This window comes from Ictidomys tridecemlineatus, chromosome 4 (assembly GCF_052094955.1).
Source record: "Ictidomys tridecemlineatus isolate mIctTri1 chromosome 4, mIctTri1.hap1, whole genome shotgun sequence".
In the NCBI taxonomy this organism is placed as follows: domain Eukaryota; kingdom Metazoa; phylum Chordata; class Mammalia; order Rodentia; family Sciuridae; genus Ictidomys; species Ictidomys tridecemlineatus.
In genome coordinates this window covers 130,352,780-130,377,831 of record NC_135480.1, presented here as the reverse complement: position 1 = coordinate 130,377,831, position 25,052 = coordinate 130,352,780, and positions in this window count along the sequence as shown.

Below are 25,052 nucleotides of genomic sequence, written 5' to 3'. Positions count from 1 at the left end.
TTTAAATAAATTTGACTTTATTATTTGAGAGAAATAATCTTAAATAGTTCCAGCAAAGATGATAATATGGTACAGTGAAATGAATATAGCACCTACTCAGAAAATCTAGGTTTAGGATCTTAATTCAGTGCTAGGAAAACTGAAGGAAGTTTCTAAACCAAATAGAGTCCATTTTCTGAAAGTAACACTTTTCCACACACATTATGCAGGATTATATTAACTGATATTATTATATGTGTATATATACTATAAATATATATATTTGCATAACATACATACACACACTTTGTAAACTATGGTCAATTACGTATGTCCAGGATGATTAAGGCTTTAATTTATGTTTCAATGATAAAAGTGCAGAATAGAAACAATTAACAAGAATAACAAAAATTTCATACTCCACAATTAGAAAGTGAAGATAGACTTAAGGTAGAATAGTTAATTTTATGTAGGGTACTGACAAAGGAAATTTTGTATGAACCACTATGGTAGAGCCTTCTAGTGCTTATATTTATTCAACATCTCTTCTGGACATGTAAGAGGTTTATCTTTCCCTACCACTTTGGAATTGGGTGGAGGTATATGACTCATTCTGCCCATACAACATACAGGCTGACACTGCTGAGTTAAAGCTTTCTTTGCCAATACACAGCCCTTCAGCATTGTCTTCCCTTGCCAACATGACTGAGGAGGTCTCAGCTGAGATGGAGGGACCAGGAAATCCATGCAGCCTGGTTGGCTGAGTTCCTAAATGGAGGAACATTGCCTTGGGTTTCAATTGGACCCTCAGTAGATTTTACATGAGCAGAAAATTAAACCTGTATGAAACTTTTTTTATTGGTTTTGTTACCACAGCATAACTTAACCTATTCTGACTATTATAATCACTGAGTGTATTTTCAGGATCTCCTATGTTCCTGTCGGTGATAGTCACAAGTACATGTTTAACTTCGGGCATCTGAATTTCATAAATTTTGCTAATCTACACAATATTTTATTTTGAATTATTCACTAACTTATCTTTATGTGACATCTTCATGATGATAGAAAAATTGGTAGGTTTAGTAAATGCCATGAAAGAAGAAAAAAGTTACTTCCCTGAAAATGGAGATCCTCAGTATTAGAAAAATTCTTACAGGTACTCTTTAAATCTGATCCTTAAATGTTAGGTTTACTTAATATTACATTCTGAGGCAGAATTTTAAGACCTTTTTGGCCAGTGTTTCTCAAACGTTGGCATATGTCAGCAAATTGCATTGCTCTAAAACAATCACAGAAGAATTAGAATTAAGTACAATGGCATTAAATGAATTCTTTCAGAAATATAAAATAAATATATTGTAACTCAGTAGAGCAAGCACCCAGAAAGATGTTTCTACCATTACACAAAATCTCTATGACTTTGGGAAAACTTTTTAATATTTATTATCACTTCACTATGTTTATAATTAGGGATGTTTAACCATTGTAAACATAGTATTTTTGAGAGACAGAGGTAGCTCTGGAGGAGGAGAACTTTTATAGGGAATGACAAATATTCCAAAAGGCATTCAGTTTATTAGGAAAAGGAAAGTAAAGACTTGTAGAGTAAAATGGAAAAAAACAAAGAATTTTATCAACTGAAATTTCAGTGGTTCATCAAGCATACATTTAATTTTTAATTTATCTTGTTATAGAATTGGCTAAAAAAGAATAGTCACCATTTATAGTAGTGAGGGGTCACTGGGTGGGTTTCTGGAGGGAACTTTATTTTTTACATGGTTTTTGATATAGTCTTTTAAATAAAAAGCAATATCACTAATCTTTGAGATCTATGGATTGACGGTTTGGAGTTTTGTTTTTGATCCCCATTAATGGCAAAGACAAATGGAACAGCTGTTAAAATATGGTACCTGGGCCAGCCTGACAGCATCTTCAGGGACCTATTCACAAACATAAACTCTATCCCAAATTGCTGAATCAGAAACCTGCAGTGAAGCAAGGCAATCTGCTGTAATAAGACCTGACTATTGTCCTGACATATGCCAAAGTTTGAGGAACACTGGGCAAAAGGGACTTTCCTTAGAAATCCCCCCTAAACACCCTAATCTGCTTCATCTAAACGTAACATTCAAGGATCAGATATAAACAGAGCACCAGTAAGACCTCTCCTAACATTGAGAATCTATATTTTCTGACTCTCTTAGATCAAGATCTGACACCTTGAATTTCAAAATGGAGCCAGTATTTTGTGTGTAAGTAATAAACCCTTGAAAATATGTGATTCGTATTGGAAGTGCTGACACAATCTTACGGATAGCATTGCAAATGGCGATGCTATAATTAAGCTTCGATCTCCTTTGGAAAAAAAAGGGAGAGAGAACGTGAGGAAGGAGGTTACTGTTCAATGAACTGCTCTGTCATTTGCCGCAGTGATTCTTAATTGTGTCTCATTACGGCAAGATGATCATTACTCTACTTGTCTGTCTGATTTAGAGACCACTAAAAGTGTCTTGTAACATGCAGCCGTCTCCCTTGCAACAGTCCTTTGGCTCTCACCCTCATTACTCAGAATCTGTCCAATTATTTGTCATTAAAGTAATAAAAAGGACTGCAGCAGAAAATGTGGGAGGTAACCGTTGGAGGTCTGCCCGGGGAGGAAGAAAAAAATGCAAACTGTTTTCAAGGCACTGGGAAGGTGACATCGTTAATTAAGTGTTAGGGAATATGCAAATCAGTCCCACTCTCAAGAGACTGTAATAAAACTGAGAAAACATTATTATCACTGCAAGTAAGAGAAGGCCCTGTTACCCCATCTGGAAGACTGTGTCATTTTCTGGTGGCGACTCAAGCAAGGAGGGGGAGGGAACTGGGAATGAGATGAAGAAGGTGGAGCTGTTCAGGGCTATTGAGTGTGCTCAGGCTGTTAAGGGTTCAGAATTAAGGTGTCAACGTGGAGGGCCAGTGGATTACAACTTTTAATGAGGGATGTTTGTCTAATCTCAGGATTTGCACACCCAATTTCCTCTGCAAAATGACTTACAACTTACCGGCAGACAGTGTTTTTGTAGGTTAAAGGAAGGGGAGAGGAAGTGTGGGGGAAGCTGGCAGCTGGCATCCTAGACATCTTGGGTGTTTTTTTTTAAGATGGTAATGAAGCAAAGCACTGAGGGATGGCTGTGGACACTTGCTTATGTGTTAAAAATGTATCAAGCACAAACGCCTCTAGGCTTCTGCTCAAGCTGAAACCTATGCTTGGAAAAGCTTTTTGCCAGTTCTTCTTCCTGTGGTTAATCTGACCAACTCATTTCTTATCTCTGTAAATTCATAATAAGTGTCAACTTCTTAACAATCATCCCTGATTCCCACCTGAGATATGGATACCAAAATAAAAATAATGTTCTTGCTGTACTCAACACAGCTCCAAGGCAAGTTCTATTCTTGCCTGGCTTTCTTTCTTCTTCCATCTTATGTTTTCTTCTCTCATCTTTACTTATGTAAGATCTTCCTATATGGAACCATATTGGATCATAGAGTTTCCTATACACTTTGATTTGATCATAGGAAGTTAAAGTTTTCCTCAATATCCCTTAGAAAAAATCATCTTGCCTTCTGCATCAGTTAGCAACTGTTGCTTAACAAATCATCCCAAAAGTTAGATCCTTCAAATAATAAGGCATTATTATTAGTCTAGAGTCTATCAGACAGATTTGCTCATGAACTAAAGTCATCTGAGGGTCCGGTTAGGTAACAGTTCTTTAGTGATCTGGGCTCACACATATTTTGGTGTCTAATGTCCAGTAGCGGTCCTAGAAAGGCTTTGGTTTGGACAATTGGGCTCTCCTTCATGGCTTCTCTACTTGTCCAGTAGAAAAGCACAGGCTTGTTCAAAGGCTGATAGCAAAGGTATGAGAGTGAGTAGAATCATGCAAATACTGTTAAGGCATCTTTTGCAATTAAGATATGTTGATAATTTCCCAAATCATTGGATGCTGGTTAGTTTCAGCTCAATGTTATCTTTCTTTTCTTTTTTTAGGTACTGGAGATTGAACTCAGGAGCACTCAGCCACTAAGGCACATCCCCAGTCCTATTTTTTGTACCATATTTAGAGACAGGGTCTCAAAGAGTTGCTTAGTTCCTTGATTTTGCTGAGGCTGGCTTTGAACTTGCGATCTTCCTGCCTCAGCCTCCTGAGCTGTAATCCAACTCCTGTTGGATTACAGGAGTGTTCGGAGCATTCCTGGCTTCTTAATTTATTTCTTTCCTTTTTTATTTTAATATAAGCAGCAAGAAGAAGTCAGAGTACACCTTGAAACCTTCTTAGCTGAGGATCATGGTGAATTTCTGAAAATCCTGTGTTCTACATAACAAAGAACAAAGCTCCTCCATATTTTCTGTCACCATGTAACAAGGATTGCTTTTTCTGCCGTTTTCATTAAGTTAACACGTTTCTCATTTCCCTCTACCCTGATATTGGCAAAGTCCTTGTTTCTACCAATAGTCTATTCAAGGTACTTTTTATAATACGTGTGACAAAAATTCTTCCAACTTCTACCTACTGTCCAATTCCAAAGACACTTTGGCATTTTTAGATACTGCTACAGAAGCAGCCCATTCCCAGTACCAAAATCCGTATTAGTTTTCTGAGGCTGCTTTAACAAATCACCACAAACTCAGTGGCTTAAAACAATAGAAATTCATTGTTTCATAGAACTAGAAGCTAGAAATTTCTGTTCTGGAGGCCAGAAGTTCAAAGTCTATCATTCATGCTCCCTCTGGAAGTTTTGGGAGGAAATCCATTCTTTACTTCTTTTAGCTTCCAGTGGCCCTAAGTATTTCTTAGTCTGTGGCCACATTATTCCAAAATCTATCTTCAAGATCACACTACCTTCTTCTTTTATGTCTCTTATAAGGATATTTATCATAGGATTTAGGACCCACCCAGATAATCCAGGATGTTCTCCTCATCTCAAAAATCTGAATTACATTTGCAAAGATCCTTTTTTTGTTTTGTTTTGTTTTTCCAAATAAGGTGGCATTTACAGACTCTGGGGGTTAGGTTGTGAATGTATCATTTACAGTACCATCATTAATCCCCAAACATTCGCCATCACATCATTACTGCAACTGACTCATTTATGATGCTGTTAAAAGCTCTGACCCTCCCCCTGTGCACTTGGAAAAGCAAAAGGCTATGATAATGATGAATGGTAGGAGTCCAAAACCAGGAACCAAAGCATAGCAACTTGGTTTCCGATTCCACGTTCTTTCCCATTCTTGTCCCATCAGTCAGTGGCTTGAACTGGGAAAGCATGTGGGGAAGTAGCACATTATTGCAATGTTCTAAACTAAAAACACATGAGTAGTGTGGACTCTGGAATCATGAACTTTCTCCACATCTCCTCAGTCCCTTGACCATTGTTAGAGTCTGTAAGCAAGTCAGGATGGCACCTGGCATTTTGCCAGAGGGAGTGGTTTGTGAAGTAACACCAGTGAGCCATTAAGTGTGGAGATTCCTTATTGGTTGACTGCTGTATCTAGTTTATGTTAATTAAGATAAGCTGTGTGGAATATATAAATACCTCTGTTGTCCTGCAATAAACGGCTCCCACTCCTGCTGTATCAGTCTACACAAGTTGCTTGTCACCCCATAGTTTTTTTGCTGCAGCTGGACTGCGGCAGACCATGACAACATGTGCGTGTACTAGGTGGGGCTGAATGCATCCAATTCCTCATTCTTACACTTAATGAATATGCTTTACAGACTGATGCTTCCAAGAATAGTTTTTATAATTTCATCACACCAAAAAGAATCCACCTGTAGTAGCCTTATCAGGTTATTTGTGTGGTAGAATGAACATGGGTGCCAAAAGAAACTACATATATCCTTGTGAAGTGTGTTAGTTAGGTTTTCATCACTGTGACCCAAAATACCCAACAGGAACAATTTAGAAGAGGAAAAGTTTATTTGGGGCTTATGGTTTCATAGGTATTAGTCCATAGGTGGTTGAGTCCATTGCTCTAGGCCCAAGATAAGGCAGCACAGCATGGCAGAGGGGCATGGAAAATAAGTGCTGCTCCATTCATAGAGGCCAGGAAGTAGTGTCAGAAAAGTGGGGAAGGGGCCACAAGAAGATTCTCCCTTCCAGGTCACCGCCCCCAGTTACCCACCTCCTCCAGCCATGCCCCAGCTACCTACAGTTACCACCCTGTGCATTCAAACTAAGCTGAAGTATTTAGGCTATAATTCTACAATCCAATCATTTTGCCTCTGAACATTCCTGCTTTAACATGGGCTCTTTGGGGAATGCCTCAGATCCAAGCCATAATAGGGAATGAGGATATAATTTGTCAATTGTTCAACATCTTATTAGTGTCACATATAGGACCTAATTAATATACCATAGTGTTTTACTTATTCTTATAATTAATAATAACAAATAATAATAAGTTAATAAGAAATAATAATAAGTAAAATAAAATAAGATAGTGTGACGCTATGTGTCCCTTAATCCCTGTCTTCTCTTCCTTATAGGAGCATAGCTAGCCCATAATTCTCCACCTCCCAGGTGACTGAAATCTGTCCATGACATGTGGGCTGCAATGATATCTACCACTTCCAGGTCTGACTCACGGACATCACCCATACAGTCCTCCACAACCTATTTGTGAAAACCTACAACAAGCCTACTACATATATTCATTTATTCAGTCCTCACTCTAAACTCTGCAAAATTGGTATCCCTGTCCCTGTTTACAGAGGATGAATTTGAGACTGGAGAGGTTACTCAACCTGAAAAATGTCACTCAGAAAATAAGTGCCAGACTGGTGGTCTAATTATCTTCTAATGCCACATTCTTGTGGTAGTGGTTTCTAAAAAATAATGTCAGTTATCCTAGTAAGCCTCTTATGGATTGGCAAACTCCATGATCTTTGGACCAAAAGAAGTAACAAATTTCACTCATCCTATCACTGCAAAACCCATCTCCAGAGTTGTTCTGGGTTTTACTTCTCATCTGAATTTTAGATTTAGATTTTTTTAAACTCACAAGTGCATAAAATTCTTCAGAGAAATAGAGGAGTTTCAAATTTGACAGCCCACATGAGTTGCCTTGTTTAGATTACTAAGCCTGCATCAGACCAGATTCATTTATGTGTAATAGCTCAGACAAAACACAACTCCAAAAGCATTAGCAAGTTTATTTATATTAATTGTTCTAATGTTTTATGGCAATGGTGAATTTACATCATACACCAGATGGCCATAACATTAAAAAATTAGATATTTTGGTTTCCTCGCAGTTCCTTCTCTTTTATCATCTGGTTTATGACTCCTTTCTCTTTTCTTCCCTAAAATCTCTTCAAAATATTTTGTCAATTTAGTTCTTCTCTCAATCTGAATACACACCTCAGTAAAATAAGACAATGAGAAAGGAAAGTTGGTTAATAAATTTAAAAAATTGATTTCTTCTCTCTCATGTAAAGTAGTGACAATCTCAAGGAATTTTAGAAGGGTCATTCACATTTTCTGAATATGTACTATATCTCTAGATTGCTTTGTTTAAGAACTAAAAAATAAGATATAATATTACTATCCTCATTTTTACATATAATAGCACTGAGTCATGGAGATTTTAATTGATTTGTTCATCTCCACAGTTAATAAGTTGAATTATCAGGTTAGCTTCACACACATCACTTTCTATGTTGGTACAAAGGCCCTTGTAAGTATTCAAAATATTCATTACTACTAGGTACAAATGAATTTAAACCTGCTCTGGGACATTGTAATTAAGACCATCACTTTAGTAGATCAGAGAATACTTAAGGACAATAAGAAAACCTGCAATCACAGGAGATAAGCTATGTAAGATCTAGCAAACACAGACTCCTTTGAAATAATCTGGAAGCCACAATTTCCAGGGGGAAAAAACTAGAACAGTTTTACATGTCCAGAATAAAGTAAAAAAAAAATAGTCCTAATTTCTAACACTTTGAGTTGGAGCAGTTATCTTTGGTCTTTCCCTATTACTAATGAAAGAGGCAATTTCTGTTTTCTTTCTTAGGACATTGAAATAAGAGTTTTAAACTTACTAAGATAGTGTGATAAAGGATACTATGTGTCCCTTAATCCCTGTCTTCTCTTCCTTGTAGGAGCACAGCTACCTCCCACATGACTGAAATCTGTCCATGACATGTGGGCTGCAATGATATTTGTCACTTCCAGGTCTGACTCACGGACGCTACCCATACAGTCCTCCACACCCTTAAATTTCCCCTTGGAAACCTTAGAAAATGAAAAAGCCACCAAATAGAAAGAACTATCATCCCTGAATACCTTAGGCTAAGTTTCTCTGCAGTGTAGCCTTAGAAAGGTACAAAGAGTTTATTTGGACAGTAAGATGAGGAAGCAGAGATAGTTAGTGAAGAAAACTATTATGAAGTTGGGTTATTCAGGTCAGGAACATTGTTCCTGAGCTCCCCTAAAGGACCTGCTGAATGCTCCCAGTGCTGTCTACCTAAAGGTTGGGAGGTGGTAACATCTGCACATCAACTCTAATCACTTACCAGCCCAAGGCTGCCTGCAGGGTTGCAAGTCCTCCTGTCTGTCTAAACTGCACAGGCACTAGGATAGTGTGAGCTCCTCCCATGCCCCCCCAGGGTGTTATGGAGCCCAAGGAGCCCCAAGAACAGAAAGAGGAACACTGTGCAGCTGAAAGTGAGGTGCTACCAGCAACTGTTCAGAGCCATCACAGTTGGAAGTCAGAGGTAAGTCCAAGGGAAGTGGGTTGGGGCCCACAATGTATCTGCTGAGGGACAGAGTGGACAAGCTCTCCATCTACCCTGACTTGTCAACCCAACCCACATTGGACCACTGCATGAGTGAAACCAAGCTGTTATTGGGGAAGGTCCTGCATTTTAGAGTTTCTATTCTGTCTTGTTTTGTTGTAGTGTCTAAGTTACACTGATTAGTACAGAAGGGCGAATAGACAACCCAGAACTTAGGAAGTTTCTGATTTTGGTCTTAAACACGATAGATATTTAATTAACTTTATTAGTTAGTGATTAGGTATTCAGCATCTTATACATAAATCATGATAAAGCAAAAATTGTTTTCCTAATTCTCATAGATAAATTGTGAATGCAATATATATTTCAATTACATTGAAATTTTTATTTTTCAAATAACCAAGATTTTTAAAGGATAAAAATCTCCACACTATAGAGAAAAAGAGTGACAAAGTAATTTCACACAATAAATATTATGAAAAATATAGGCTGGTAAGTCTTTCTATAAATTAATTTAGAAATACATAAGCAAAACATTATAAACATTCTTATTTTCATTTTTGTATTTTAAGCATATTTGATTTATTTATTTATCTGGGTCTTGCCTTATCCAGGAAAGAATTAAAAAGTATTCCTTTGAGCCTTCCAGTAAGCATTTCCTAAGGAAATGGTCATAAATTCAGACAAAGATTAAGGCAGAAGAAAATAATGCACCATTATTTATAATAGCATACAATTGGAAATGAACTGAATGTCCCACAATTGAAGATTCATTAAATTATGGCACATCCATATAACGGACTATTATGTGCTCATCATAATTCATGACTTCAAAAGTATTTAATGTCCTTGGGAAGTGTTCATGCATAATGTTAAATGACAAAAGACACAAATTTGAATATGCAATACAGTATGTGACACAAAATACACATACATAAATTAACAATTGAAAAAATATAGTAAAACATTAATACTATATCAACATTGCAACAATATGCCTGCTAGCAATAGGACTAAGGCTAATTTTAATTTTATTGCTTTGCTTTCTTGATTTCCTAAAGTTGCTATTATGAGTATCTAGTTCTTTTACTATTCTAAAATTATTTAAATGTTTTTAATTACACTCTCCAAATATATTTTATATGTAATAGTGGATGCACTTTGGATACTAAACAGGTGTGTTTAGAAGAACTGTCCTGAGACATCTGGAGCCTTTTTCTAGGAAATCTTGCATGGGCTGAACAAGGCTGTTTAGGGTCTGATATCAGTGGCATTCAATTAGAATACAACAGGAATGCCACCATGTCATTTCATGGCTAAAAACTCCCGCTGCCTTCAGATCACAGCCCCAACCCCTTCAGATGGCACCTGAGGCCTTTTCTGATCCAGTCCTTGCTTAACTCTACAGCCCATCTCTTATGCTGTCCACAGGTATCTGCTCTCCAGCTAGTGATTTTCCAGTCTCGTGAGTGCACAGTATCGCCTCAGTGCTCTCAGACAACTGTTTGTTATGTTCAGATGCAAATAGGAGTGAGAGTTCTGGAAGCCTGAGAAAGGGAATAAAGAAAAGCCAGGCCATGGGTATACTATCACTGTCACTGCTGTGAGCAAAGGGGTTGCAGTCATGGGTATTCCCTAAGAAGTGTAGAGACAGCCTCCCACATGTTCCTACCCAAAGCACAAGAGAGAAGAGCATTTATCTGTCACTTTCTATCTCTATTGTTTATGCATTTCTCCTTGGAAAATAACTCCCTTGCATGTATGTATGTATGTGTGTGTGTGTGTGTGTGTGTGTGTATATCTCCGAAGTACACAGACACTTGGGCTGCCTCCCCTGCCTGTGTTCCTTTGACTTACTCCTATTTACCATTTAAGATTCATTTTATAGTTTCTAAGGAGACACTGCCCTGATCACACTACACACCAAGGCCCCAAGGCTCTCTTAGATACCCTGTCCAAGCACCCTCAGCATAGTGCTTTCTAGTAGCAATGACAGCACTAATCACTCATCCTATAATTACTGTTTCTTTAGCTTTCTCTCCCACTATTGGCATTACAAGGCAGGAAGTATTGTTTGTCTTCTTATTCCATTCTTTTAAATTTAATTAAATTAATTAATAAATTTATTTATCTTGCAGTTCTAGGGATTGAACCCAGGTCACTACACATCTGAACTATATTCCAAGCTCTTTAAAAATGACTGAGGTTTGCCTCCTGCTTCAGCCTCCCAACTCACTGGGGTTAAAGGTATATAACTCTGCACCTGGCTAAATTTCAACCTCTAAAGGAAACAACCACAGTTTGTCATGGAAACACATTGATGGAGCTCTTGGAATTACTAAAAATTGGCCTTAAGTTTAGGAATGAGAATATAACATTTGATTATTTGGCGAGATTTGCCTTAGTTTATCTGTGTTAGCTTCATTTTGATACTTAATAGAACCAGGTAGATTTTTGCAGAGGGTAGAAGGGGCCCTATTTCCTAATTCCCATCAGTATTTTGTTTCCCTAGAAAACCTCTCAGTACTAGGCATTTAATAGATGTCTGCTGAATGAATTCAGCAGGTTGTGATATTCTTTTAACTCAGCATAAGCACTGCAGCAATATCCCTTCTGGGTTCTCTGTTAGCCAGCGGAGCCATTGCTCTCCTCTTGAGTCTTATCTTTGCAACCTCTACTGCTTTCCTACTACTCTCTGAAGTCTCCGATAAGCTGCAGAAAGCCTATACCATCTTTTATTTCTGTGCCAAGAAGACAGAGCAAAACCAAAGGGAACTTAAGCAATAGAGCATGTGATAGAAATAAATTTTCCCCAATCTGCCCTCATTCCTAGCCTCATGATTGTACACATATCCTTATTCCTTGCAGCTTCAATTTGCTTTCCCTGTCTGATCTGGCTTCTGACCTCATCATTTATAGTGCTTTCAGATACCTGGTTCCTCCATTCCTGACCTGAAGAGGTTACTTTTTTCTTTTCTTAACCTGCTTGCTGGCTTCCCCCGAGAATCGCCCACTCTCCAACAGGCAAAGGTTCATCTTCCTCAACCCTCTTTATGTGTTTTATTTTATTAGAATTCTGAAGGATATTTTCATGATGCATTTATTCAGAAACTAGCACAAAGTAAAAAAATATATATACACAATGATAATAGTATTTACTAATAGTTATTCAGTCATATTCTCAGAAAAATTTGTTAAGTATCTCTGTCAAGATTCTTAACAGGATCCTCCTATTCTTCTCTCCACCACACTACACCTAATCTCTCTCCTAAATACTTCTCGAAAATATAGATTAAGAACATTAATTTGAATACGGGGTAAAAATGGGAGTTCATAACCCACTTGAATCAAATGTATGAAATATGATATGTCAAGAGCTTTGTAATGTTTTTAACAACCAATAAAAAAAAAAGAGAAACAGAATCCCTGCAGCTGCCCCGGGGACTCTGCTCTCTGGTTGTGCTGTGTTAGGTATGTTGCTGTTTAGCTCAGGAGGCCTTGAATGTAGACAGAAGTATGACCAGGACAACTATCCCTGTAGTCTCAGAGAGTTTATAGGTCCCTTACAACTTATAGAGGGATGACTAGAAACACCAGCTGACCTCAGAACCTTTGAGCAAATCAGAGTAAATGTGAAGCCAATGAACACTCGTGACTTTCTTAAGCCATTAAACATTCTTTTCTCATAAACATCCTGATAGAGAAGATATCCTGTAGTCTAGACCAGGGCTCAATAAAGGGCCAGACAGTAAATATTCTAGGCTTTGTTAGCTATATGGTCTGTGCCAACTACTCAGCTTTTCCTTGTAGGGCAAAAGTTGCTATCATGGACACCATATAAACAAACGATTGAGGTTGTGTTCCAAAAATCTGTAAAAGATGGTGGGCTAAATTTGGCCCATAAATTATATTTAGCTAATTCCTGGTCTAGAAAAATAGGAATTATTCTCGAATATCTAAAATGTTTAAAGTAAAAGTACTCCTTTCACTATTGAACTCTTATTTACCAGAATGACCCTAGCAGGACTATTTCTTTTGTCAAAACCAACGTATAAAATCAGCTGGACCCTCTGCTCTGAAGTAAGAGGGTCACCAAAATGCAGCACTGAGGCTGCCTGGTTCCTGTAGGGTCCTAATGATTGTGTTTCAGCCCTTTTTCTTTCCCCCAGCAGCACCCAGCAACTCACAGCAAAGCCTACGCTAAGAACGGAAATCTAATTATGTTTGAATAATCAGAATCTGTGTATTTTGATGAAAAGTAACAGGAAAAAGCTAATTTTATTTCCTAATGTGATACACAGAGATGAACTTCCTGTGTCAGAGACTCCCTAGTAATCCTGCAGAAAGACCACACCACTCCAATTTGACATCTGCTTGCAGGAGAAGCAAATGATCCTCTTGGGAAAACAACCAGTGGATTACACATCTGCCCACCTCTACCTCCTCTCGTCCAGGTTATTTCTTGCTGAAACTGGATTTGTAGTGATTAAAGGTTTATAGGTTTATGGCTTATAGTTTCCGGAGAAATCAAGATAGTGGTTACTATGCAACCTTATAAGGAAAAAAAAGCTATATTCTATTCAGGGTTTTAGTTTCACTTGAAGAAAAGAAAATTAAAGTATGACTCAGAGGAACTTGAGTGCAGGAAAAAATTACAACAAAGGTGCATAGACCTTTGGTAGAGGCTTTATAACAGAGTGTTTGAAGACTTCGTTACCCAGAAATAAACCCCTGCCGAGGTAGGTGGACGCCTCTGTGCCAGGTGCTTCCACTTGCCAAAAGTCATTGGAATCAGTCCAATTTCTAGTCTCTGGAAATACAGAGCTAAGGAAGAACTGAGCTTTCACATCAACCCATGCTAATAACCAGTTTTCAGGGAGTAGCTTCCTTTCAGCAGAAATAATGCATCTGACTCTATTAGCATAATTCAATTTTGGATTTGGATTGTAAGCTAGGGATTTTTAACCTTTTTGTGCTGTGGGCTTCTTTAGCATGCTGATGATGACTATAGATCTCTTTCAATAATAAGGTTTTAAATTCATAAAGGAAAATACATATAAAATACAATTTAGTATAAAGGAAACTGAGTATATTGAAATATAATTGTCTCAGTGTTTTAACATCTTTTTTTTTATAATACCTTCACTTTACTCCTTCACCTCCTTACTATTCATTCTCTCTATATATTCTCTGAGGAAATAAGAGATTGGAGAACTAAAGAAATCAAGAGCCTCCACCTTGCTATGAAAAAGATAATCCAGTTCCATGTCAAACATGGACTCACTTCAAGTTCTTGGCATATGACACATCTACCTAGTAGACAGCAGGTATTGTTGCATTACCATTCCAACCAATGCACCATATTTAGGGACTTCTGCCCACCAATCACCTTTTAGTGTAGATAATACCTCTTTAATAACCTCAGTGACTCTCAGGATTCTGTGCAAGTTTCTTTCCTTATTACGTTATTGTACACAGAACATCAAAGAACTCATCAAGCCATATAATAATTTCCTATTTGAGTTAATATTTCTATGCCTTACACTGATTTCTTTCTAGCACAAGGACACATGTCAAAACCTTGAACAAATAAAGTAAAAGCTCATTTGCTAGAAAACTGTAAAGCCTCCACCACCACTTCTTCATTATTATTTCTTGTTGTTATTCCAAACCTGAATATTCCCCAAGAAAGTTCTATAGTGTGGTTGTTATGTAATCTCTCTTTAGGACAGGAAAGAACTCCAACTGCTGACTAAATTACAAAACTCCCTACTTGAATCTCCAAGATTTTCTTTTATATAATATTATACCCAGGACCTATCCCTGTACTAAAGCTGGAGTTTAATATAGAGTTCAAGCACCACACCATCAATGAACTCAGCAATGACCTCTAAGAGCTCCCAGATAGACCCCACCCAAGTTCCCAAGCAGGGTAGAATGGATGAATATATGATGATATGTTCATATATCAGAACATTAGGGGGCGAGGGAAAGAGACTACATGCAAAGGTATGTACAATTTGTAGTGAAAAGTCTGCAAAAATCCAATAAAACCAGGTAAAATGGGAGAAATTTTCAACAAATAGTGCCAGACATCCATACACCAAAGAAATTTGGACTCCTACCTCACACCATATGCAAAATACATTGAAATTGATCAAATATCAAAATGTAGGCATATATATCTATAAACTTGGATTAGACAACATATTTTAAAATATGTGATACCAAAATATCAGACACACACTAGATAAATAGAACATCACTGAATGTTAAAAAAAAAAATGTTGTGTTTCAGTTAGGCACAGTGTCATACACCTGAAATCCCAATGACTCAGGAAACCAAATCAAGAGGATCACAAGTTTGGGGCCAGCCTCAGTAACAGCAAGGTCATAAGCAACTTAGCAAAACCCTGTCTCAAAATTAAAATACAAAGGACTGGGGATATAGCTTCTGGGTTCAATCCCTACTAACAAAAACAAAAACAAATAAAAAAACACAAGGTTTTGTATTTCAAAAAAACCATCAATAAAGTAAAAAGACAACTCAGAGACTAGAAGAAAATTTGTACAAATCATATATCTGATGCATTTAAATTACATAATAGATTACCAAAAATTAATAATAAAATAACCATATAAATAAAAAGTGGATAAAATGTCTGAATAGATAGATTTATAAATAAGCACATGATACGATGCTCAGTGTTATTAGTCATCAAGAAAACACAAGCCAAAATCACAATGAGTTACCACTTCACAACCACTAAGGTAGTTAAAGTTAAAAAGACAATAAAAAGTGTAGGCAAGGATGTGGAAGAAATAGAAATTCTTGTATTTCCAATTGCTGTTAGGGAAAAAAAATAGTGCCACTGATTTGAAAACCATCTTGGTAGTTCCTCAAACCTATAAACATGCAGTTTATATAATCCAACAATTCCACTCTTAGGAATATACCCAAGAGAAATGGAAACACATATCTAAACAAAAATCTGTATACAAATATTTATAGCAGCATTACTCATAAAATATTGTGCAAACAGCCCCAATATTAATTCATGGGTGAATGCATAATAAAATGTGATATCCATAGAGTGGATTATTATTCAGCAATAAAAAGGGATGAAGCATTAATACATGTAACAACATGGATGAACCTTGAAAACATTACACATAGCTAAAGAAGCCAGTCACAAACAATACATATGGTGACTTCTTTCACATGAAATGTCCAAAATAGGCAAATCCATAGAGAAGAAATTAGTGTTTAGCTAGGTCTGGGAGTAATGGTAGAAGATAGGTTTGAGCAGTGAAGAGATGTAGAGTTTGGGGGATAATAAAAATATTCCAAAATCAATTGCATCCATGATTGCACAATTCTGTGAATACACTAGAAGCCATCGGGTCACATACTTTAAATTTGTGAATTGTATGGCATATATATTTTAGCTCAATAAAGCAGGTTGGAATGAATCTGTAGTGTTAGAAGTCAAGAGTGTAGTTGCTCTTTGGGGACACCAGGTATGACTTGAAAGGACTCTTAAGAAAACCTTCCAGAAGGACAGGAAGGTTCTGTTTCTTTATCTACAACCTTATTAAAAAGGCACATGAGTGTGTTCCCTTTGTGAGAATTCACTGACCTGTTTACCAGTTATGCACCTTTTGGGGTATATGTTTTTATTCAATACATTTTCAAATCTGAAAAACTCTAACCAGATGTGGCAAGTGGATAAAATGGTCTCTAAAAGAGTCCACAAACTAATCTTAAGATTCTGTGACTTTTACCTTATATGCCAAAGGCAAATTAAGGTTGCAGATGGAACTGAGGTTGTTAATGAGTTCATCTTAAAGTACCATGTTAATTCTGGATTACTTGTACTGCCTCCGTGAAATCATAAGATCCTTAAAACAAAGAGGAGGAGGAAGAAGAGAGATCAGCGTGATATGAGGTGATGTTGGAAGGACTCCATGGGCCACTTCTGGCTTTAAAGATAGAGGTAGGGGTATGAGTCATGCCATCTGGAGCCTCTGGAATCAGGAAAAGGCAGGGAAACAATTCTACCTAGAGCCTGCAGAAAGGAACCCAGCCTCACGACCTGTGGAAATATAAGAGGACAAAACTGTGTTGTTAAAGCCACTAAGTTTGAGGTGATCTTAGTGGCAGACAGAGAAAACTAATATACTGGGAGGCATCCATTTCTGGATATTAAATCAGAATTGGGAATTAGGTAGAACTAAATACACACACACACACACACACACACATACTTACATACATACACACATACATACAGACAGACTTCAGGCAAAGTGGGAGAACTACAGAACAAAAACTATATCCCCTAACTAGGCATAATAAACCTGCATATGGGCACGGAGCCTGCACTGCTGCTGAACTCTCACGTGCCCCATCTATGATCAGTGACAGCAGATCCCAGTGAAGAGGAGAGGTAATGGCTAATGTGTCCCCAGATGACCTAAACCCTGGCAGGTGGCCAATCTAACGAGGTGTTAATGAGTAGGCAGATAAATCCCGGTAGCTATAAAAAGAAGCAGTGGCTGTGAGAAAGAGAAATTAATGGGCATGTCTCAAAAGTTCTCGAACTCACATCTTATGACACTTGGTGGAGCTGTGTTCTGCAACTTTGTTCAGAATTTCAAAGCTCAAATGCCCACGAGATTTTTAAGTAATAGCCAGATACTGGTCCACAATCAGAATTGAAAGGAAAATTGCAGGGGCAATTTTTGAAGCATAGTGCACTGAACCTTTCATTCTACTTTAAACATAAAAAACTAGTGACTTGAGTACAAAATGTGCCTAAAAGTGTGGTTTTTAAAAGATAGGACCATGGTGCAAATGATTCTGTTTTCACAATTTTAAATTCAAACAATGCTCTGAAATCCTAATAAGAAATTATCACCTCTGTTGTTTCCCCCTTTTTCTTCCACAAGGTAATATTCAAGTCAATAGAACAGAACTCCTCTCATCCTTTCTCACGAAACTCAGAGAAAATGTGTGAGTACACGCCTTCTCCCCGACTTTGCTGTCTTGACACTATCTAGAAATGACATAGAATTCCATGTAATCATATGCTCACTCTTAGAAGTAATCTTACTGTTTCTCCCCTCGTCTGGCTAGAATATTAGTCTCTACATTATGAAACTGTTCCTCTGGTTCAAGACATGATATTCATCTGTAAAATATCTTCCTAAATGACAAGAATGAAATTTAATCTTAATGCCACCATTCCATGACTCCATGAGAAAATAAGTCAATTCTGAGACTTTTGGGTAGAGATCAGAGCAAAGTCCTGGAACCATAACCTCTCCATCAGGGTCACATCCCAAAACTAAAAGGAAGAAGACGATCCTCTGAGCTCTTTTCTGAAGCATGTGAGAGCCTTTTCTTGGTTGGTAACAATTGCCTCCCTCTGCGCCCTTATTAATTTCCTGTTTTCATATTCACCATGAAGAGGGACCTAGGAAGGTTAACTGAAGAAGGTTAACCCACACACAATACGCATTACCCATTGCCCTTTCCTGATTTCAAATTAAGTATATAATTAGCAAAAAAAAGGAAATCCATGCCTTCTGGTGATGAAAAATTAGGAAATCAATAGGTGGTTGCCTCAGCAGAGACACAAGGGAGTTTTAGGTCGCCAGTTGGGGCTGCCAGTTATAATATCTGAAATGGCAACACAGGCATCTTCTTCAGGCCTCAAAGCACTGAGCAGATGCCCCACTTCTGGGCTGGCTGGCTCTGAAGATTTGCAGAGGAAAATGAAAAGATGAAATTGATCTGTTACAATGTTGGTACAATGCAGAGGCGATGAAATTGCCTGTTAGTGCTGTCAGAAAGCTTGGAGAATGAAAGATCTCCATATATTCTTTAAAATATTGAAATGAAGAGATATTGCTTTCTATGATTTCCCCCAAATCATATAGATTATGCATTACTTCCATTGTGTACCACTTCGTAGAGCAAGAATGCAAGTTTAGGACGTTGTTATGTGGCTGCCCTCTTAGGTGTTGGAGGATATATAGCAGTTTTTACCCTTAATTGTGCATTGCCTTGATTTTATGGCTAGCTTGCACAACCCAGCATCTTTTTAGTGCTGTTTGGGGGACTGCTACATTTATTGATGTGCAGAGCTTTCTGTGTTCATAAACTCCTACATATGGGGACTTGAATCAACCTTTTTGTGTAAATTTCTTCAGTGACACTATCCTTTTCTAAACACTGGCAACCCACAGCCAACTGAAGAAATAAACATTCAGTTTTGTGTATTTGTATTCGGCCTATTCCCCATGTTGTAAGGTACTGGGTAGTGTACAGTTTCAATGCTACATAAATAAACCCTTGTTGTATTCATTCACTTAGGTTTATGAACAGCAGAGTACTAGAATTGTTTTGTTCCAATCCAAGTCTCAATTATTGCTTTTAGAGAAATACACTATTTAATTAGCACCATTGGATTTCCCTTCACCCCCAAAGATAGATGTAATGTCTTATGTAGCAATTAGTATTTTGGAATTATGTTATAATTTGTGCTATGCAAAATTAACCTAGCTTAAGATCACAAGTGTTCTTTCAAGGTATTTTTAACCTGGTTTCTTTAAAGTTAAACATAACTGCTATTCAAAAAGCCTACCAAGAAAGGCTCCTCCTTCAGATCTAACTGTTTAAAAGCAAGGGATTTAGAAAGAGCTGGGCTTATATTCTATTCTTTTTTTAAAAAAATTATATTCTATTCTTGATTCATTCTGTATGATTCTATGAGTCCCAATTTCACTATTTATTAAAGAGTATTATTCAGTCCTACATGTCAGTGTTGTCATGAGGATTGAATGAAATATACTTTACCACTAGATTGACTCAGACAATATCTGAAGTCTTGGAACCATCTAGGAAACTTTAGGGACCCTTCACCCTGGGGCAAGTTCTCCATCTCTGTGCTCTGATTGGATGTTCTATTTCCCAAAACATACTGCTCTGCATAGTTTGTATGCTGGTATGAATCTATATTCTACCACTTTCCATCCCCTTCTTAATTCTTCCCACACTACTGAATATGAACTTGCTGAGAGCAGTACTAGGCCTAGATCTAGTCTGTGATGGCTATTCATGCTCATAACCAAACGTGCCCATTTATGCACTCTTTTGAACATGTGGTAGGAGTACAGAGTACATGCCTCAAAAGGAAAACATGTATGTTGAATAAGTTCATGTGACTATTGGACCCATGAAATGTGAACAGAAACAATGGATGTCACTTTCAAGGCAAAGTATTTAACTGCTTTGATAGGTATTTGTCTTCAATGAATGGAAACTCTTAAGATGATAGCTACTCAAGTTGACAGGAACTACTACAATAAGCAGTCGTATATATATCCATGATAAAAACGTAGAATGAATGAGAAGTATATCTATGTTGATTTATGACACTGCAAATTTGAAGTTATTTGTTGCTGCAGCATAGCTCAGTCCATTCTGACTGATACAAAGATGCAGTTCTAGTCCTTGACAAAAGTGACTAGCTATCCTAGAGTCCTCATAAACTATTAGTACAAATTTGTCCTCATCAAACATAGTACTACTAAGCAGGGTACACACTCATTAGGGTGATTCACAATACCCTTTTTTGTTTTCTTTCCACTCCAAGTTTTCTTGAAACTAGAGGATTTTTATAGCTATAAGAATGAAAGGCTCAATTCTCTTTTCTTTGAATCAGGCCAGACCTCCAGTAATAATTCCATGTAGAAAATGTTTTATGTGGCCTGCCTTCATTTTGCAGCAATAAATTATATCAGAAGAAAAGTAGTGCAAAAGCAGCTGTAGGTGAACCCCCACTGCCTCTTGCAAAATAAATTAATGCTGTTTAGAGTTAATACAGCAAAAGTTAGGAAACAAATTCACTAGTGTCACCAGTAAAAATTGAGATATGCATTTTTTAAAAAAAAACTCAACCTCATGGGTAGGAAAATCTTTTTTTTTCCTCCATTGCCTGTTCATTCGATGACCCTCAGGAGTCTTTAAGCTGCTTTAGTACTTGCAGTACTCAAGCACAAGAATATTGTTAATGTTAGAGATTTTGATTAACAACAGTGATTTTTCTTTCTCTGCTTCAAAGGTTTTTATAGATCCATAGATGTATGGATAAATCTATATAAGTGACCTTGAGACTGTCATCCTGCTTGTCTTTTAAATGACCGGAAATAGGGAGAGATGAGATAAAATACAAACATTCAGGAAGAAAGGCAAAAATAAAAAAAAACAAACATCAAGAGAAAATAATATACGAAAGAACAATGACTTTGGCAAACTCCACAGAAAGTAGAAAATCTGGTTGATAAAATTGTTATACAAATGAGTTGACATCTGTGATATGAAGGAAAAAATGAGAAGCATCTCTTAATAATAGTAAAATATTTTGACGGTATCAGTTCATTGTGGAGATTTAAAAGGCTGGGCAAGCAAAGTACAGAGAAGAAAACCTTATAACTGAAGGCCAGGACTGAATGACAAAACCAAAGGAAAAACCGATGACTATTATTAATCGGATTATCCGTCAAAATGGTAATTAAGGCAAGAATGGAGAGATTTTGCATGCATTGCATTGAAACTTTGTTCTATCATTTGATCTTTACAGTGTAAACCTATCTAGAGTCTTAGCCCATTTTCTGATGGTATAACAAAAAACCTAACACTGGGTACTACCTGAAGAAAAGAGATTTATTTAGCTCACATTTTTGAGGACTGATATACACCAGCCTCTCTGTGACTCTGGTAAAGTATTTCTGGCTATAGCATAATATGGCAAATGCATCTTGGTGGTAGCAGAGAGAGATCACAGGGAAAGATAGGAAACAAGAGACTGGGGAAGCACTAGGTTTGTTCTTTTTGTAACCCATTCTCATGGGAAATTACTCACTCCTGGGAGACCCACCATACTCTATGAGACAATCATTCATCAATTAATGAGAGCAGAGCCCCCAAAGACTTAATTACTTTACACTATGTCTCTACTTCTTAAAGTTTCCACCGCCTCAATTCTACCACACTGGGGAACAAACTTCAAGCATAGAAGTCTTTGGGGGACACTATATCTAACTCAAACTATATCGAACCATCAGCATCCAGACTATAGTTAACACCTCTCTCTCTCTTACTCCTCTAACACCCAGGGCTCTGGGATAATATAAACTTTTTTAAAAAAAATCTTTTCCTAAAGACAAATTCTTTGGCCTAGGAAGTTGGAATTCTGAAGTTCAATGTTTGCTGATAGAACCAAATTTTAGCTCATCTAATGAATTGCTTTGAAACATGAAGAACAAAAATGGGGTACAATGAGGACCACATAACTTTGGGGTTATTATATCTTGTCTCCCACCCCCCTCTCACACCCACACATTTTAAGATCCACCTGCAATTTTAGAAAAATAAACCAGTAAGTTATTTGGGAAATGTTCAAATTCATAAAGTTCACCAGGAAAGTGAGGAAGGAGAAGAGAAATGAGACAAGCCCACAATGGTACCAGTTAAATATGTTCCCCTTGAGGTGCTCCAAGAGGGGAAGTTGTTCAGCCATAAAACAAAGGCAGTTCATCTTTATGCATGACTACTTCTGAATAGACCTGAGTATTCTTCAAAATCTTTTGAAAGAAGCTTCAAAAAGAAGGAAGAAAAGTTCTTAGGAAACATTCATGTTGAATCAGAAAATATACAAGACTGGGATAGAACTGAGGAAAGCTTTGATGCCACACAAGACAGTGGTTAGGAATAAAGTATGAAGCAGGGCAAGTGCTCTCACACCCTAAATAGAAGAAAGGGCAGAAAATTATGTTGGCTCCATCCTGCCCATATTTTCATACTTTAAAAAATTAAGACTAAACCAAATCTATTTTTTCCATAATTGTATATGTATATGCTTCCCAAAGTGAATTAACTGTTTCACAGAGTTCTTCTTTCAGAAGTCTGCATAACGTATTCCACACAGAAAGAAACATTCTGGAAAAAGTTAAGTAGAATTCATAAAAAGAGAATTTATAAAAGGAGGCTTGTAAAGTAAGCTTTATGCAGGCAAGGATTTTAGGCACCTGGCACTCAGTAGGTGCATAATAATTATAAGTGCACAGAATCAATTCTGAGTAATGAAATTACAAAGCTAAGAAGGGAAGTAGTAGTTATTAAAGTTAATTGTTGCATGTGTAATGAAGGACTTTGGTGACTCCATAAACCTTTATTGGCTATTTGCATTATCTTCTAGTATAAAAAAACAATTGCCATAATTTCTAGGTTAAAAAGGGAAAAGAAAACAGAAGAGAAAAATCACAAGTTCAAAATTCTCCAGTATCAATAAAGCCCAGAGTTGTGCCTTCTAATGCCTGCAAGTATATGCTTTGCTGTATTTTATATAGACTTCTCTTCTTCCTGTTTGGTTCTAAATTGGCTCTTAACCTCACTAAACTTGTTTCCTCATCCATAAAGTAAAATTGGTAATGTCTGTTCACTTTCACTCCAGCCACATGATAAAAATATCAAAAAGAGGAATTAGAGGGAGTGAAGCTCAGAACACAAGGACTGAGCAAGGTGGGTCTACACCATGACATGCCAACAAAACCTACCAGCTGTGACTGTCAGGTAGGATGTGAACACATAAAGAGTCATATCACACATCAAGTATCCGGGTGTGCAAACCCAGGGAAGAAAGAAAAAGACCTCATAGAAATACCAAAAGGAAACTCCTTATTCCATCCTTTGGAGTGAAAAGCAAAGTATCTTCTCTTGAAAAGAACAAAAAGATAGGTTTAATGTCATGTCTGCAAAAAGATGATAAGAGAACCACAAACACATTTGTGAATAATAACGTGAAGTTGGTCAGCAACAATAAATAGAGATAACCTGCCCCTGGTGTTCTTGTTATGTCATCAGAGAAAATGGTCCTGGCAAAGGGAAGGATGCACTTGACTCAGAAGTAGTGGGGTTCTCAAAGTGTGAGGTGCTGAAAAATTTCAGCATGTACCAATAGAGCACAGATATTTATTGAGGAAAGCAAGGGTTACACATTCAAGGGAGGGATACTTTGGGGGGTGGGGAATTGTTCCCTGATACTTGTTTAAAAGAAACTTGGTGAGAGATGTGCGGGATAGCATATGAGTCACTTTGGTCATTTGGGGGACCTTTAGACTGAAGTGATCTGCATTAACTAATCCAGTAGATAATATTAGAAAGTGCCCTAAATTATAAGTTTCTTACAATTTGATATTTCTCTTCTTTATTGAGCTAATTAACAATGCACAAAGTAATTATCTTATATAAGTGAATTTACAATTAACTCGAAGATTTACAATTTTCCCAGAAATTTGGTCACTACAGACCTGGGAGAGAGACTTGCGTGAGGAATGACAGGACTAGAAAAAAAAGTAGAAATTTTAATTAAAATTATATTTATTTGTCCTTTCTTTATGTCTTCTTTTTACCTATTTTTTTTTTATTTCTTTCATCCTCCCTCAGTTAAAGAGAGATCACAGTCTGCTAAATGGACAAGGTGAAATCAGAAGAATCTGAGACTCTGGGATCCATCATGAATCTCAAACCAGAGCCAGGTTTCAACAGTGCACATGGGGACCATGGGCCATATTTCAAGCAGAATGAACAGGACAAGGTAAAGCAATGCAGCACGGGATACCTTTGACATGTGTTATAAGTCAAATGTGAATTATCTCTTCAGTCAGAACTCATACCGTCAGAGAATGGAGTAGGCACCAATAAAGCTAAAAAGGAGCTTTTTAGAATGATATGCATGCTGAGATGATTAATTTATTCTTAACTGGTAGAGAAAAAGTCAAGCCATTGTTCTCACAAACTCTTAGCCCCTATGCCAATAACTAGATTAAGAGTAATATATCTGAGCTCTATCTATATCAGTTGTATCTACATCATTACTTTGAACTGCTTTCACCTAAAAGTGTGAAATTTAGAATTAACCAAGGGCAATGTGTGATAGCTGTATCTTCAGTTGTGAAAATAAATCCATGCAATGCGAACACACACACACATATACACACGTATATATATATATATATACACACTGAGTTTTAAAAAGGGATTAATTTTCACTGCGAGTGAACATGTGTGATAGTATTACTTCTCATCAAAATTCTGCATGTCATTTAATGTAACAGAAACTAATTGACCCCAGTGGACTGTAAAGGCATAAATGGATACAGGGAGTGGCAATGTCACAGGGATACCATTCATTCTTTTCTTCCCTATCTGAG